We start from the raw sequence: 17,168 nt of genomic DNA on the forward strand, positions 1-17,168 counted from the left end.
CCGTCGCTGGCGGGCACCCAACCCAGAGCACAGCGCAGACACCCTCGTGAGCCTCTTTAGAGAGGCCACTGTAGAGCAGGCTGTTTCTCTTTCTAAAAATCAGTAACGCTCTCACCTGAGGCTGAACAGAAATACTTTGGTGCACCACCAGGAATAAAATCAGGGAGTTTTGCTAATCCAGAAAGGCATACTTTCCCCCAGGCCCGGTGTGCGGGAGGTGACTCGTGGCTGAGGAGGAGGTGGGCAGCAGTCAAAGCAGGCTGCGTCCCTCCAGCTGTGGCCCTCAGCTGTAGCAGCCGATTCTCTGCGCTCCATCAGGGGTGTCTGCACTCGCTTCTGACATGGACGGTAAGTTGCTGCATGTTGCACCTTGCCAAGCCAAAGGAATATAAGAAGCTACATGACAAAATAATGCGTGCACAGAGCTTAGTTATATATATCTCTTTAACTAATTATATATATATATTTATATAGAGTGGGTATAAGAAGCAGTCACGAAACATCGGAGAGAGAAATCAAACACTTTTTATATGTCACAACTTTTTCTTTGATTTTCAAGGCTGATGAGTCATTGCTTGTGTTTCACTGGGCTATGAAGCAGCTCACAACCTCTGCGCACTGGGCCCTGCTGTCTCTGCACCTCAGCTGCCCTTCTATAAAGCAGAGAGAGTCCTTTACATCACAGTGGCCTGTTCTTTTGTGTTTATAAGTTGCTCAGATGTTGCCAAAGTTGCAACTACACAAGTCAACAATAGAAGGGCATTGTGATCCTTTTAGTAAGTCGTCTCATTAATCTAAAAATGAAATAAAAAGCATCTGAGGTTTATCGAGGAGAGGAGAGGAGAGGAGAGGAGAGGAGAGGAGAGGAGAGGAGAGGAGAGGAGAGGAGGGGAGAGGAGAGGAGGGGAGAGGAGAGGAGGGGAGAGGAGAGGAGAGGAGAGGAGAGGAGAGGAGAGGAGAGGAGAGGAGAGGAGAGGAGAGGAGAGGAGAGGAGAGGAGGGGAGAGGAGAGGAGGGGAGAGGAGAGGAGAGGAGAGGAGAGGAGAGGAGAGGAGAGGAGAGGAGAGGAGAGGAGAGGAGAGGAGAGGAGGGGAGAGGAGAGGAGAGGAGAGGAGAGGAGGGGAGAGGAGAGGAGAGGAGAGGAGAGGAGAGGAGAGGAGAGGAGAGGAGAGGAGAGGAGAGGAGAGGAGGGGAGAGGAGAGGAGGGGAGAGGAAATTCTGCCTCTGCCAACAAGTGACCCCAGAACCTTCCTCTGGAATAGCTTCAAACCCTGAGGAAAACATGGGGTTATAAGCCACTGTTTCTTAGATCGTAAAACAATACCCGTGTACTAAGCCTCTACTGTATCCATGAATACGCCTAAATGTCCTATGCTGAGTGGACACACACTAGTTTCACTGCATTTCCTAAAGATCTTGGTCAATCTGCCCCAAATTCAAGATCTGACTCAACAAGCCAGGGAATCTTATGCATACTGAAATCCCAACTTCAACGGGTTTGAATACGTGCTTAGTGGCACATGAGCCTGATGGACCAGCTGGTTCAAGGCAGCAGGCTATGAAGTTGTGGAAAACACTAAGGTTAAGTCTCATCGCACTTTAAACTTGCTTAAGATGTTAGAGTATGTGTGCTAAGATGCTTTGCTGAATCAAAAGGGAAAAAGCCCCTCGTAAAGCCACGGTCAACATGTTTTACACGTATATACAAACATATATACTTTTTAATCTATGTATATATCTTGTACATAGGGGCAGCTGTCAAAACTTTAGGAAGATAAATTGTTTATAGCTTTAAAAAGCACATCTGAGTTTCAGGTTTTCACATAGAGAATAGCATCATGGCAGCAGTGGTGAAGTGGTAAAGCAGTGTCTTGAGGTAGCTCAGCAGGGATGAGTAACTCTTCATAATTGACAGCCCATAATAATAATAAATACATGAAGAGTTTATTTCTTCCTCTATCCAGTTAGAAAATGACTACATGGGAATCCTCCCCAGCTATTGGGACTCTTCTAAATGATTACTGAGTCAATCCACTCTGCAACCTCTGCCAGCTTCAGCATCTTAATAATTAAAAAGCTACCACTTGTAGCTAATGCTAAAGAGGACAGATGTTTCCCCTTGGAAACTCTTTTTTTTCCTTCTTTCTTCCCCATCATTTCCGCCACCGTTATCCTCACTGTTTCGGAGCCCCTTCAGTTCCCGAGGGGCGCCCGTTCCCGCGGTGGCAGAAGCGCAGCCCGGCGCAGCGCAGTGCACCCGTGTGACGCACGGGCGGCGCGGGGGCCACGCGCGGCGACGGCTCGAGGCAGACCTCCCTCTGCGGCGGCCCCCCGGGGCATAGCAAATCCAGCGTGCCGGTGCCGTGGGCGCTCTTCCCTGGTGATGCGCGTTGCACGTGAGGAACGCTTCTGCGGAAGCAAAGCTGGGTTAATAGTGCTGAAGGTGATCGCTGTCAGTAGGTGGAGGGGGAAGCAGCAGCATGTTCTCAGTAAGTGGCTTAATAACCTGATCTCTTTTCCTGCTGGCGCTCAGTCAGCTCAGCCCCCTGAATGCCGGGAGAGAGGAAACACACCGCCAGACACCCGGACTGGCCTGTGGAGCGACCTCCGCAACTTTTCCCACCTCTGCCTGGAGGTAGCTCGCACGCAAAAGGGGGGCGCGTTGTCTGTTAAAGGTTTTATACACTGCCCCTCACCCTGGCACGGGTCTGTGCTGTGCTCTGCCTCTGCGCTCGCCACATGTGGGGAAGCTTCAGTCAATCGGGTCACGCCATGTGGGGCTGCGCTTGTGAAAAAACCCGTAACGGCAAGGCAGTCTTACTCTCTTACACACGTGACGTTTTCTAATGACACGATCCTTTTCGGCTAAGCGCTGTAAGAAGGGCAGTTCCTGCCCCTGTGCACTGTAACTTACAGTACTGCAAGTTCCTGCATAAATGCAAGTTTTGAGGGCTGCTCTTCCAAAAGGGGAATCACCTGCTTGATTGTACTGCATAGCTTTTCTGAGGTCTGCTTTGCTTGCGTTGCTACCACCACCACACAATATATTCTCATCACTCAGTAAATGCTGCAATCGTCTTGAGGTGAGATATAGATATGTAATCTGAATGTGTCACTGTTTTTTGTTCTTGTTCCTACAAGAGGTTTAATCTCTCACAGCATCTCAGAAGGCGGCACGTTTATTGCTGTTTAAAATGTGTGTTTTACCCTGTGACGTGGGATCGTATTGCTAGCATCTGAGTGAGTTATTAAAAATGACTACTGGAATGCCACAGGCTGCTAAAAGAAGTTGGCAGCCAAGCATCCAAATATTTGCTAACTTTAAAAGGATTCTTTCCATTCTAAACATAAGATGTATGATATTGTAGTACTCTGATTTGCCCAGAAGATAAACAGAATTGCTGGTTTTTGGTTTCAGCAAAGCTTGATCCTCATGAACCTGATACACAGAAGCATGTTAGTGCCATTGAAATAGTTTTATGTTTGGCTGAGTTAGGTGTGACTCCAATCTCTCCGTTCATGCATGGTGTCCAAAGGATAAAAAGAGGGCTGACATGGCCTATCTGCTCTCCTTCTTAGAGGAAATGAGAGTATGTTCAAACTTAAGCTGAAGTAAGTCAACCAAAGCCTCCTCGGCTCATTGAGCTAGGGTAGTCAAGGCACACAAGAAGACAGCGTGGCTAACGTTATCATCACCCACCTTTGACCCCCCCCCCCCCCCCCCCGGCCAGATATTCATTTATAGGCAGGCAGGCAAAGGAAAGTGAAAGCACAAATGAAGCATAGCAGTCAAAAGTCCATCTCTGGCTCCATAAAATGGGAATAACCTGTCAGGCATCTCTGTGCAAGCCCTGCAGCTCACAGCTGAAATCAACGGAGCTGCAATGATTTCACCCAGCCAAAGCGTCACTGCAAAGTGGGCTAGCTCTTGACAGCTACTGCCAAAATGTCGCGTTGGTCTGACCACATGACTGCTCAGGGTCCCTTTGGGGCGGGTGGTGAGGAGAGGAAGGGCAAGGGCAGGGGGACGAGGCAGCTGGCTGAAATTGCCTCTGCAGCCCTGTCAGGCCCAGCTCAGCTTCCAGGTGAAATTTTAAAGACATTTGCATCCTTCCTAAAGCGAGGAAGGAGCGGGTGAGGCAGGAATATCCTCATTTCCCTTTCATTGTCCGCATATCCTTTGCCCTGGAGGAGTTTCGTAACGCCTGCCTGCAAGGAGGGCTGCGTAACATTCACGAGTGTGTCCTGACTGCGTCGCGGGGAATATTTCCAAAAGCAGCTGAGTGACACAGGCGCTTCTCTCTTCTTGGAAGTCAGCAGGGCTTACGCTCCTTTGAAAACTTTCACTCTGCGTGACTAAAGGCCTTCAAATATTTTTAAAGCGACTCCAGAGGCACATAAATATTTGGGTACAGTCAGCCATATTTCAGACAAACAAAACTACTTACCCTCAAAGATGCTCGCATCGTGCCAAAGATCAGTGAGGGACTGATGTCTTCTCTGAAGAGTGCTTGTTTGATCCGTTTGATGTTGTGATCCCCCTTTCCTCCTCCCCTTCAGGCCCCTGCAGAGAAAAGTGGTGACAGAATTTACAGATGTATTTTGAGGTATTGAATATCTCCAGCCAGCCATCTCGCTCCTGCTACCTGTGCTGAAGACTGCTGTGCCGAGGGCTCCCAAACAAAGGCTCAGGACAAATGGATCCCTGGGGTCACTCCCAGCAAAGGTTTAAAAAGAATCACCTCCTTCTTCTATTATTGCACTGTCTGTTATTTTAATTTTTTCGTGTGCAGACAGCAGCATTAAGCCCACTAGAGACCGAATGAATATCAATGAGACAGGGCAAAAAGGGAATATGGAGCAGCTTTTTCTGAAAGTCACAATGAAAATGCCTACAGGGAGATGGAATACATTGCAATGAATACACAGATACAATCACACACGCATGCACTCACACATAGACATACACCACATTTTTGGGAAGCATCCACATTTACTGACACACACCTTCTATGTGGGCAAGTGTTTAAATATCTGTTCAACCTCTTTTATCACTTTTATATCCTAATTGCCTCCTCTCTCGAAGATGCAACCAGAGTCCAGGGCTGCAGCATACCAGGAACATTAGAAAGATATAGGCTTTGCTGTGTACTCTGAAAGCAAGGACTGTTTCTAATTACAAAATGTAATAATTCAGCTATTAAAAGAATTGATTCCCTGCTGGTAGGGAAAAGGAAAAAAGACCTGTTTCTTATGGCAAATCGAGAGATGGGGGGAGACAGAGAGAGAGCGCGTCTATCCTATAACAAACACTGAGCCACCCACATTTGGCCTCCAAAACTTTCAGCTTTTATTCAGTATGAGCCCAACAATTTGCCTGTGCTGCACTGAAAAAGGATTCCCTTTACGTCGTAGAGGTTTGCGCGGCCACGCAGCTTTCCAGCCCCTTTGCGTCCCGCTCCTTCTCAATAAGCAGCGAGATACAGAAACCCGGGGGGGGGGGGGGGGGGGGAAGCAGGGGCCCGTGCGGAGCCGGGGGCTGCGAGAACACGGCAGAGGAAGACCCGGCTCAGGGAGGCACTCTCGTAAAAAAGAGGCTGAGAACATTTTTGTTTTATTACAGTTAATAAAAACCAGGAGGGAACTCGGTGTTTTTTGCGAGGCAGGAACTCGAGTCTCTGGCTTAAAAGCGCCCGGGCACGAGCCCAGCGTTCCCACCAGGAGCCAGCCGTCACGGGGCCGAGGGGCTCCGCGGCGAAGCGCTGCTCTCCCTGCCCGCCTCCACCAGCGCAACCCCGTGCAGCCCTTCTGCTTTTGCTCCTCCGTTCGCCCCCCCCCCCCCACCTCTATCTGCAGCATGAATTTCTCCATCGCTGTGATTAGTTAACGCCGGGTGCAACCACCTCGACAGCCCGTCAGGCTGAGATGCTGAGATGGCGATGGGAAGCTTTGCTTGTCCAGCTTTTGCAGGACAGTCGCTTTGGCCCTCCTGGTCCCCGCTTCTTCCCACAGTCCCTGAGAAGAGGGGAAAACAGGCTGGCAGTTGCAGGACACGTTTCCCTTACAACAGCTTCTCACCCGAGGTTGCCCGTGTGGTACCTACCTCTCCAGGCTTTCACGCTTTGGCCTCGGTAAAGGAGGAGCTGCATGGCCCCTGCAAGGAGCACGTCAGAAAGCAGCACGTTCTGCGAAGCTGTGAGCAAAGAAACCCAACCCTGCCACCTCCCTCCTCAAATAGTCACAAAATATAACCGGTTTTAGATGGAAATTGTGGTCAAAAACTAGTTGATATGCAGCTTTTGAAAAATGGAAGTGTTAGGCTTTTCACTGCAAAATCAAACGGCTGGTAGCGGAGTAAACATTTTGCAAGCATTGCAAGTATTTCTTGCAAAGGAATAAACATTTCCCATGGAAATGTTTGATTGTGAAAACAGGCCATTCTGATTGAGAAATGTAAACTGAATTTGTTTCTGGTTTTGGATTTAGTAAACTCTATTTTCCTCTCGCCGCTCGCTCCCAGCTGCTCCCAGGAGGGCTGTACAAGTACCGCCCTGGTTCACAGCACCGCACAACTGGCATTTTAAAACTACTGTGGGAAACAAGTGGCCAAAGCCGCAGTGTAGTGCATCCCACTACACCATACTATGCAACGTATGGTGACGTGGATACCCCATGCACGTGACATTTGAGGCTGGGATCCTTTTCAGCACTGCTACGAGAGGCAGGGTGCAAGGGTGGCTCTCGTCAGCCGGTGATGCTGCGTCTCTCGTCCAAGCGCTCACTCTCGCTGCGTCTGCTCCAGACAGGAGACCTGCTGCAAGTATAAGTGACACTTACTCTTGTGGCTCCAAGAAGAGGCGATCTGCCAAAATGCCTGAGCCTGTCCCAGGGCCAAGCAGAGAGTAAAAGGCACGCTGTGAACGGCACCGGCCGGTTGTCCATCTCCCAGGGGCCCTGTGCGTCTTTCTTGCCCCCTTTTCTCCCTGCCCTGAAGACTTAGTGCCCCATCTTCGATGGGGGAAGAGCCCTTCTTCCTGGCCACCTTTTGAGGAGGAGGAGGAGGGAGAGAGGGAAGGAAACATTACGCTTCTTTTTAGGTCTGATGAACGTCCTCGAAATAAAATGGAGCCCTTGGTTGGCGGTGGAAAATTCACAGTCAAACAGTGCTCATGTTTATATGTAAATAAAAGGCTGAGCAGTGAGGTCTGGGGCCACTTCTGGGTCGCTTCGGCAAGTCCAGGGAAAGCTTCTCCCACACCTCGGTGAGTCTCTTTTCCCTTAGTATTGATAGGAGCTGAGATGGCTCTGCAGCTCAGAGGAGACGTTCAGCGTTTTGCAAGCCAGTTATCATATTAACTCTGCAAGCACAACTGCAATAGGTTCACTCTATGCCAAGTCTTTGCAGAAAGCACATTTTTACAACTAGGAAATGTCTGTTGACTAGTGCTCTGTATGTAAATACTCCCTCTTTGACTATCGTGGCATCCTGCTTTATGGTTGTCTATACCAAGAACACTTTGAACGTCACTGGGAGCAAACAGCAATAGAATTGTTGCTTCTCTCATACCGAAAATCCCATTTTCCCTTGATCTTCACTCTGAACTGCGTAGTCATCGGAGAGCTGAGAAGCGTGGGGTTTTTTGTATGATAAAAAACTCAATGCTGCCCTCTGTCAGAAATGTGGTAGTACTGTTCTTAAATTGCTTGTTCTTAATTAGTACGTACTGTGTGTTCTTTCTATGGCGCCGCTTTTAACCGTAAATACTTCTCATCACATATGGGTATATGCATAAAGCTGAGGGAGTAATCTGATTGCTTTCTACTGCATGTGTTAAACGTTTGACAGTGATTAATAATGCGCCTCGACTGCTCAGCTATTTACAGTGACTTCTAAAGTGTGGAAGGCTTAATGAAAAGAAGAAATATTACTGCCCAGGTGAAAAAAATAAACGTTGCTATTGCTGCTTGCGTTTATTGCAGTTTAAGTGGAAAGAAGACGTGTCCTCTTTGAAATTCTGATTAACCTGCCATGCAGGATAACTGGGCTCCCATCTCATGAAGGCCAAGCTCAGGTCAAACCCTGCTAGGAATATGAGGAGAAAGACAACGCTGGTGTTAACTCATGCCTGTGCAGAGCAGCTATAAAACAGCTATATGCTGCTAACACCATTCTCGATCGGGGCATAGGTCTTGTGCTGCCTGGACCTCTGCAGAGGGCTGGATTTAACACACCAGCAGTTGTTACTTCTTCTAGAGAGACAAAATACGGCTCTCAGCAACATATCTATTAAACAAATGGCTGAACGCAGACGTGTCCTGTCCCGGCGCACTGTGCCATCGTCTCCCAAGAGCGATCATCTCCAGGAACATGTCCAGCGGGCAAGCGAGTCCCTCGTGGCAGCCTTGTGGGGGCCACGCAGAGGGGTGAGCTGCCCGGAGGGTGCAGGGGGGCTTCGCTGCCCTTGCAGCCCTAACCAGGCTGTGGCACGGCCTGGGGGTGCTGGGCGTTGGGGGGGGGGGGGGGGGCACACAAGACACCAGGAGGTCGCTTTTCGGATGGGCGTTGCTCTGGAGAAGGCGCACAGGGCTGGGCACAGGTCCAGCCTAGACTTTCTGCCGGGATGAATTTTCCCGAACATCAACATTGACCAAAGACACTGCGGATTTCGCTTGGTTTCGCAGTGAGTCACTGATACTACAGAAAGGCAATCCACTGGGGAAATCAAAAGGAGTAATTAAGAGAACATAGTAATTAAAAATGTATCCTGAGAGATGCTGTACGTGACACCCGCACCAGAGAGAGAAGAGTGCCTGGTGCTAGCGCTTCCTTTACCCACCCCAGGTTACATGGAGTCTCAAGGAAGCTGCAGCCACAAAGTTGCCATGGTTACAGATGCACAAAACTGAGAGCTACGATAAGTCCTACCCTGCTGTGACCTCAGCGTGCGTCTGCTGAGTGCAACTATTTAGTCGCCCCTGGATTAAGGAATGTAAAAAGAAAGAACTCGAAAAGAGAGATTAGAGAAGATTTTATAATATGTGCACACTATACAGTGCAGGGGGAGGAATATATGCTGTGGTATGGAGCTGTAATAAATTGACCTATTCATTATTCAGTCCTAATTTTATAACCAAAACTTCTGCTTAGATTTGTTTATATCACCTTCTCTGCCAGAGATACCTGCATTCAGCAAACAGTGAAGTATTATGTGTGTATTTGTGTGCATATATACTAGGATATAGTTGCAATACATCATAAAGCCTATACGCTAGTTATCCCATACTAATATAGCATATTAACAGCACTGTAGTTTTCATCGAAAGCAGTTTCTTTTGCATACAGGATGCCAGATACTAACCCATGTGGCTTGATCAGAGTGGAAATGAAGGGTGCGTAATAACCACTTGAATACACTTTCCGTGTTATTTTGCTGACACAAATCCTACGGATAAAAGTATAAGAAACCATGGACGGTTTTAACATCACAGCGTTTACTGCACGTGATAAGGGAAACTGGATTTCACTGTCTGAATGTGTTTCCAAGGGCACACTGATCCACAGACATGTTTTTAGGAGAGTGGTAAAAAAATCCAACTTCACTTTTCAGATTTCTTAAGACGGCTTGCTATTTTTCCAGATGCTGACTTCATCTGGGCATTGACGCTGACGAATTTGCCCTAAATTAACCCCTAAGCACTGCCATAGCAGACTTGGTGGGCAGTGCCATGACTTTGTGAGCAAGCCCAAAGGCACAAAGAAGCTGCCTGGCGACACCAGCTATGCCTGTAATAGGAAACAAATTACCTACAGCTGGGACCAGAGCCAGGTCCTGTTCTCCAGCCTGGAGGCTCCCAGTACACGGCTCCACTGAGCAGTCTTCCTCCTCCCAGTTGCTGGAGAGCAAGCAACGAAGTAGTGGTACTTCCAGTGGCAGGGGGAAGGCTGTTTCTCCCTCCTTGAGCATATATGCACACGGGACAAGCAAATGATGTCCTGAGGAAAAACTGTTCCTTGCACAGATGTGACTCCTAGCTAAGATTTAAGTGCTGCTGAAGGTGCATGTATGGGAGCACTGCAAAAAATGTGGGCACCAACTTCCACCGAGCCACCTAATTAACGGCATATCATCTGCAGTTTGCACGAGGGCCCTTCTGAGATGAGGAGGGTTCCCAGCAGATGCAGCAGGATGGCTGGTGTTGTTTCTGGAAGGAACGGGAAACTAAATAGCAGCTTTTTCGCTCAAAAATCTGAGCTTTCTTTTCCTTGTTCAAATAGGCTTTTTAAATCCTAAGCTATGGATACGCAATATAAAAGCTAAAACGATTTTCCTAGCAAGCATTACAAACACCTGCTATATAGATAATAATGCATCATAATATATAACAACCTAAGTTCCAAAGGCCACTCTGAATTTCTGTAAACCTGTTAGAATCAGTGATTTGTAGCCAGTAAACCCACTGGCAGCATTTGCCTGTAAAGCATTATAACTGCTGGCCTGGTAATAAGCCTTGGGCATTATATAAACCCCATTTTAGAAGGGAGTCAGTTTGCCTACCTGTAAATGATTACACTTTAGTCATGTCGTACCACCACCTCATTGCCATTTCCCTGTAAGTAAGGTGATTGAGGGCTGTAATATTTACCATGAGTCTGTGAATATTTTGGTGTCAGCTGTGCTACCTGGTGCCCCTGCAACGCCCATTAAATCCATGCAGAGAATTCCCTTGTCCTGAAAGGGACTTTCCGTGGGAAATGAAATGCGTGCTGAAAGTTTAACTTTCAACTAGTAGGACTTCTTCATCCTAAAACACAAGGTCCTGTAACCTGCCATTTTGCAAAATCTGAACTTATCTGAGCAGATGCCTTCCTGTGAGCTAGCTAGTCATTCAACTGTATGGAGCATAAGCTTCTTGCCTGTGTTCCTCATGCAGTTTTTTGGTCCTTGTACTGGCCTCATAGCCTTTGCAGACTGTCTGAAACATTGCTTTTCCCTTGAATTGTTTGAATATCAGTAGAGGGCATTATTGTCTGTGGTTGTCTAGTCTCAGAGTACAGTCTATGATTTCTTGTTTTATTCTGTGTAGCAACTACAGAACTAACCCCACCTCTGTGGGTAATCCTAACAGATTTAATGGTCCTAGTACAAAAGTCACAGCTGAGTGACTGGGACCATAACTGTCACACTCCCTTGTTAAATCTACTATCTGTTTGAAGAAATGAGCCGTAACATGATTTTTTTCTTTAATGATCCCATCAGCAGAATCAGAATGTCTTTACAGCTCACATGAGTTTTGTGTGCACCTTCTTGTCTATGCTAAACACAATAATGTCTCATAGGAAGGAAGAGAAGAAGAAAAGAGAAATACAACTTACCACAAGTTAGGTTAAAAGATGGGAGTATATCACTAGGTTTCAGTGTGGAAGGCTGGTATTTCGCAATTTTACTTTTATAACAGCTAGGCAGGCTTTTAAAAGAGCCAAGATTCCATTTCCCACAAAATTTTCAAAATGTCTCAGCAGTCAGTCTCTCTACTCTGGTCAGATTTTCTTTCACACATCTTTGGCTTTGGAAATAATAAAGTCATCTTCCAACATGACCTACAGCAATGTTCTGACACGGGCTTGTGCATGTGCTCTGGACAAAATTCATTCATGTATACAAGGACTAGCAGAGGGATCTATGTGCCACTAACACCCTGAAAATAGGACTTACTGAGTCTCTTTGCGTACTCTGGCCTTGAGACCGCTAAGAGGAAGGGGATTTCAAGTCGAAATTGAAATTCATATTTGAGCTCAAATGGGATTTTCATGCCTGGGCTCTACTTACTTACTCAAGATTTCTATTACAGCCACAGGACGAAAATGCTAATCCAATACCTTTCATCTTTCTGGAGTCTCAGTCCCAAACATCTCATTCCCCAGCAATATTCCAGGGTTTGCTCTGGGTAGAAGAATATGCTGCAAGAAAGACTAAACTGATGGCTCAGTGTTTTTTTCAGACAGCTGTGTATTTGGCCACTAGCTACCGTTGAAGAGCTGGGCTTGTTTTATTGCACAGCCTTGTGTACGGAGTAACTGAGTTACGCCCCTCCAAGAAGATTCCTCCTTTCCTCCGTCCTTGCTCTGCCACTCAGGCAGGCACATCAGGTCTGCACCACACAGAGGAAAAGTGGAGAGGATTAGTCTGTCTCCTAGACTGCAGTGCAGTTGGTGACACTAGTATCACCCAGCGTAACACAGGAACTGCCATTAGGAATAACTCCTCAGGCCTTCTCCTCTGGTGCTCTTCCCAAGAAAGACACCAGCACCTGCTGGCCTGGAAAAAAAGAGGCAAGAAATCCTAATACTGTTTAGCACGCTGCTACAAAGGCTCACTTCTCTCCGGGACCATGAGGACTCGCAGTCTCTAAACACTTTTTTAATCCTGTTGAATGTAACTCTTGGCTGTTCTAGTTCTCCATATGGCAGTGACTTCTTTCAGACTGATGATACAGAAAGCCAAGAGTAAAGACTGGAGAATACTAGAAAGCTGCAGATGATTTACGCATTTAAATCAAGCTCAAGTGAAATAAACAATTTTGAAGTATCAGTTTACACATTTACTGTATTTTATGTGTCCCATACCAAGGTTACTCGTTCTTGTCGGCATTTTTGCACGTGAAACACAGTAATCTGGAATTATACTTTACAGAGAAATACAGCACTTTACCTTAAACAATCGAAATACCTTTTGCCAAACTCACCTGGAAGGAGCTACTTTTGATGAAATGTTTGAGACACCACAGCAGTTGTCAGGTCTGACTTCAGCGTAAGCATCCCTTTATATTATGCATCATTTTCGTATGTGGAAAAAAGATTAAAGCTATTTCACCACCGGGCGCTACTGTATAAGCTAATTGCTGCACTAATGTGCAGATGTTCTTCTGATACAACCTTTTTCATGCACCGCACAGCAGGTTGTTTAGGCTTTCTGTGAAGAAAATGGAAGGAGACCCAGTGGGTGCCAGAAGTACTGTGTGTTTATCATTATCCCCCTCACTCGTCATAGCATCATATGAGTCGATGTGCCTGTGATTTCTTTTTCTGAACATCTAATGCAGTCACTAGGAGTTGCCACTGCAGTGGTGCGGTCTGTGGAAAATAAGAGAATCAAGGAGAGAGGACAAGTTTAAAATCTGCAGTTTGAATCCAAACGTTCACGAAAGGCAGAGCATGATTTTCTACATCATTTCAGGCTCGAAGCAGAAGGTGACACCACAGAAATCATTTTAATAATATAAATGAGATGGGCGGTGTCATGTCCTAGTGAGGGAGAAGGGGGAAGGCAGCTGCTCTCGCATGCCCTTGCCGCGGTGCACAGGGGGACCTGGCTGCAGGGAAACAGCGCGGGTTCATCTGGAGATGATTTTTCTGTCAGTGCAAAGCGCAGAAGGGGAGAGCTGGGGCACACTGCACGCCGCCGTGCTCTGCGAGAGGGCGAAGCTGATGCCGTCTGAAGGCTGCTCTGCTTTTCTGCGAGACGAGCGCACAGAGCCAAGTTCTGTGACCAAAAGATATGGACAAATATTATAGGTTTTGGCTACAAGAAGCTAAAAATAAACAAACAAAAGTGCCCGGGAAGTGTCATCTTGGACACTCTGCTTTCTGTGTCTAAATTCTCCTGTAAATAGCCAGGTGCTTGAATTCGTGTTAGAGCCTCAGGATCCTGCATTGCCGGTAAAGCGGAGCCTTAGTCTCTGTCCGGTCTTCATTTATTTCTCGCTGTTAGTTAAAAATTGAGGCTACTAGCAGCATAATTTCTGGGGTAGGCAAACTCCAACAAGGGTTAGCCAGGTTTCATAACGCAAAATGAAATAGTCTTTTAGCTGGTTGTAACTCTTCTAATTCATTATTTTCTTCGACTTTTACAATACTTTGGGGCTGATAGTGAGGAGGGCACAGTTCCAATAAGTTCACAAGGGATTGTTCACAAGGAGTGCAAGTTGACAGGGATGAAATAGTCTTAATTTTAAGCAGTACTATGTGAGAATTTAGAGTGGGCACACTTGTATCCTGGCTGGCCTCAGGCGAGGTCACCTAGATAAGGAGGAGAGCCGGTTTTGAGACTTAGTCACAGGCCAGCTCTCAGCAGAGGAGACAGAAGTGCGAAGAAAGCATTTGCTTTGTGGTCATTTCATACCATGCGGTCATGAGAAGGAAGGTCTGAACCCTCTTAGCCTGGTGCCCTTCAGGCCTGGCGCCTTCTCCATGGATGAGACCTGGAAGGGCTGCCGACCAGCAAAAGGACTGCAGGGAGTAGGGTGGATCTGCCACTGCTTCCCTGATGGGCAGGCAGGAGGGATCACTGAGCAGAGGAATCGGTTGTAAGTCACCCTTTGTCCAGTTTTGGGAACCGCAATATTTGTAGCAGAAAAGTACTATCACAAGTAATGTTTAGGCAGTTTCTCACTTGTGCGTTTAGAGGTGAAGAGTTTGCAAAGCTGATGATCTGGAAGGGAACTGGAAGAATGCTATTATCCCCCCTTCCCCCCCCCCCCCGAGGTTAGAAGAAGAATTCTTCTTTAAAATGAAGTATTTAAATTCTCTCCTGTGAGCAGAAATGTGGTAATGAGTCCAGTCTTTCCTTTATTACCACCAGAAATGAGATTATAGGCTTGAATGAGAGCAATTAATGAGTTTGTGAAAATGAAAGTACTCTATCAGAAGGTCAACTGGGGTGAAAAGTAAGGATTTTACAATTGCAGTTTTCAGCATTAGGTTTGGATGTTCCCCACTTTTTCTTGAAGTCTAGCTGGACACAGCTCAGTTGCAGTAGTGAAAGGTTGCGCTCCTGGAGGCTGGCATAAAGTCTCCCAATTTTCATAGCTGTGGGTCACTAAATGAAGGCGACAAAAGCTAGGCTACTTGGTGATGCATTTACTTAGAACATTCCCCGACCTCACTGAAACAAAGAGTCCCAGAAAGGAAAAGGAGGTTCGACAGCACCCCCAACATTGTACATGCATGAAGGATATCATAGCTAATGAGTGATGCAGAGGGGATTCAGAAAGTGAGGATGATCTGCAGGAGAAATATTCTTAAAAGGAAAAAATCAAAACTCTCTCCTGTGTGTTGGCTCAGTATCAATATCAGTGATCACTCAGTGGGGCGACCTGGAAGAGACAGCTGAAGCAAGAGTCTCCAAAGGAACGCTCATCTCACTGAATTTTAGATGTCAGCAGGTTAAAATTCAGCATCTGAGCTACTACAGCCAATTTAAAGTCAGTGGAGAGGAGATTCATCCGACCTGTTTTAGTCAGCTCAGCTGGGGCATGTTGAACTGCGCTCTAGAGGTGTCTGTTCCCCTGCCCACCGACTATAAAGGAGTCAAGACAGTCAGCTCAGATGAAGATTTCTATCCTGACAGAGCCTAAAGCTAGCTGAGTTAGATACCATTAAGGGTGCACCCATCCGCAATGAGATGTTCTACCAGAAGTGATGTGGCAAATTCACTTGTTATACTTCCTCCTGCGATGGTGTCTGACTGGAAATTTATGCATTGGCATGTTCACTTTTAAAAAGTAAAATACATTAAAAAAAATACAGCGTTCATACTGTAGAATGCCACCATGTTCTCTGCAATTTCAAGTAGTTACAGTTTGGGTTGCAATGATCAGATTAATATATGCATACACTGCCTATTCTTAGTAATGTCTCTTACCCCAGAATAATTCTTCTGGAACTAGAAGTCAATCCTATGAGCGCTCATCTCAGGCACGTCCACGATGCCCTCGGTACCTCCCTTGCCAGCTTGCCCGTGCAGTCATCCCCGCACCTGCAGGCGGCAGTGCTTATTAGTACGTTTGTTAGAGACAGTTAATGAGGAGGGGTGCAGGAAGGTGCAGAGAAAACAACCAAGGAGGGAGGCAGAAACAGTGCAAGGACAGACAGGTTAGCAAAGCAGCAAATTTGAGAGGGGAAGCAACAAACAGGAAGGCGGAAGTTAGAAGAATTTGCCCCGGAAAAGACGGGAGTATGAGAGAGAGAGCATGAATAGAAACCAGGAACCTCTGTTTACAGACAACAGGAGATATGAGAGGACAGGATAGGGCAGACAGGGCTGGGAAACAGAGTCAGACCACTTTTGAACGGGCACATGGCAATGTCATCCACTAGGTATCACCAGGGTCATTCCCAATGACAGAGCACTCCAGGCACTGGACCTGGAGGGCTTGTGATGACAAGACACACGCTGGGCAGGTCTCCTGCCCAACCCATACAGAAGAAGGGCCAGCAAACAGATATGGCCCCTAAGTGCCCTTATGCCCCACCAGTGGGAACAGCCATCACTCCTGGCACTCCTGAAACCGCCTCGGGCTTTGACAGTGCTCTGCACAGAGGAGAAATGGCCTTTTTGGACCTGTATAACGCTTTTCACCAGACCGGAGCCCAGGTATCCCATTTCCTCCTGGACAGTTCTCCACCTCAGTAAATCCATGTATCAAACGCTGTCATTTTAAATGGGTAGATTACAGAACACCAGAAATGGCAAAGCATCATCAATTCAGTTGCTGAACAACACGAGGTACTAAGAGTGATGAATCTTTTCTACCTAGGCAAGAAATGATTGATTTGAATAATTGCCTGAGACTATTCACATGACACCAGAACATAGTCACTGTCATGATTACCAATGTCTCTTTTCCTCACCGCAAGTCTATAATTGGCATGAGTGTCTCAGATAACTTACACAGCAACAAGATTTTCACACTTTCCCGGTTTTGGATAGCTGCTAATATTTCATGAGACAGTCACTTCATCATACGAGGGAGCTTTCACAAGCTTTTGGCACATCTATTGATGCTGACTGCCACTGAATTTCTCCATTTTCCTGTCTTTTTTATTCATTGTCATTAGTAACTACGTATTCCTTTTTTGTATCTTAGGCATAGTATTAGATCACTGCAAGTTTTTTTCTGTATTCAAGAGGAACATCTACTTAAATTTGTACATATGAATCTCTATACAACACTTATCAGAGATAAGTGATATAATTTCTTATATATCAAATCCTTCTACAGCTTGCCTATACAATGCTGTTAAATAAATTAATAGCTAAATAAATAAAGTGTTTGCTTATTAGTTCTCTGTCATTAAATGTAGTTTGGTAATAGGTATTCTTTGTCCCA

The 17,168-nt window shown here is 46.5% G+C and overlaps 1 long non-coding RNA gene across 3 annotated transcripts; it reads right to left on the reverse strand.

Moving 5' to 3' along the window:
* Nucleotides 1-1,157: 1,157 nt before the first annotated feature.
* Nucleotides 1,158-15,966, reverse strand: LOC104152519 (uncharacterized). Of its 3 annotated transcripts, none has more exons than XR_011139704.1 (4): nucleotides 15,701-15,966; nucleotides 12,744-13,131; nucleotides 4,448-4,563; nucleotides 1,158-2,408 (listed from the first exon to the last, which is right to left on the reverse strand). It is a non-coding gene; the product is annotated as an uncharacterized lncRNA (long non-coding RNA). The 3 variants fall into 3 exon arrangements; XR_011139703.1 differs by having other exon boundaries at nucleotides 12,744-13,540; XR_695979.2 differs by lacking the exon at nucleotides 15,701-15,966 and having other exon boundaries at nucleotides 12,744-15,692.
* Nucleotides 15,967-17,168: the final 1,202 nt, after the last annotated feature.

This window comes from Struthio camelus, chromosome 2 (genome assembly GCF_040807025.1).
Source record: "Struthio camelus isolate bStrCam1 chromosome 2, bStrCam1.hap1, whole genome shotgun sequence".
In the NCBI taxonomy this organism is placed as follows: domain Eukaryota; kingdom Metazoa; phylum Chordata; class Aves; order Struthioniformes; family Struthionidae; genus Struthio; species Struthio camelus.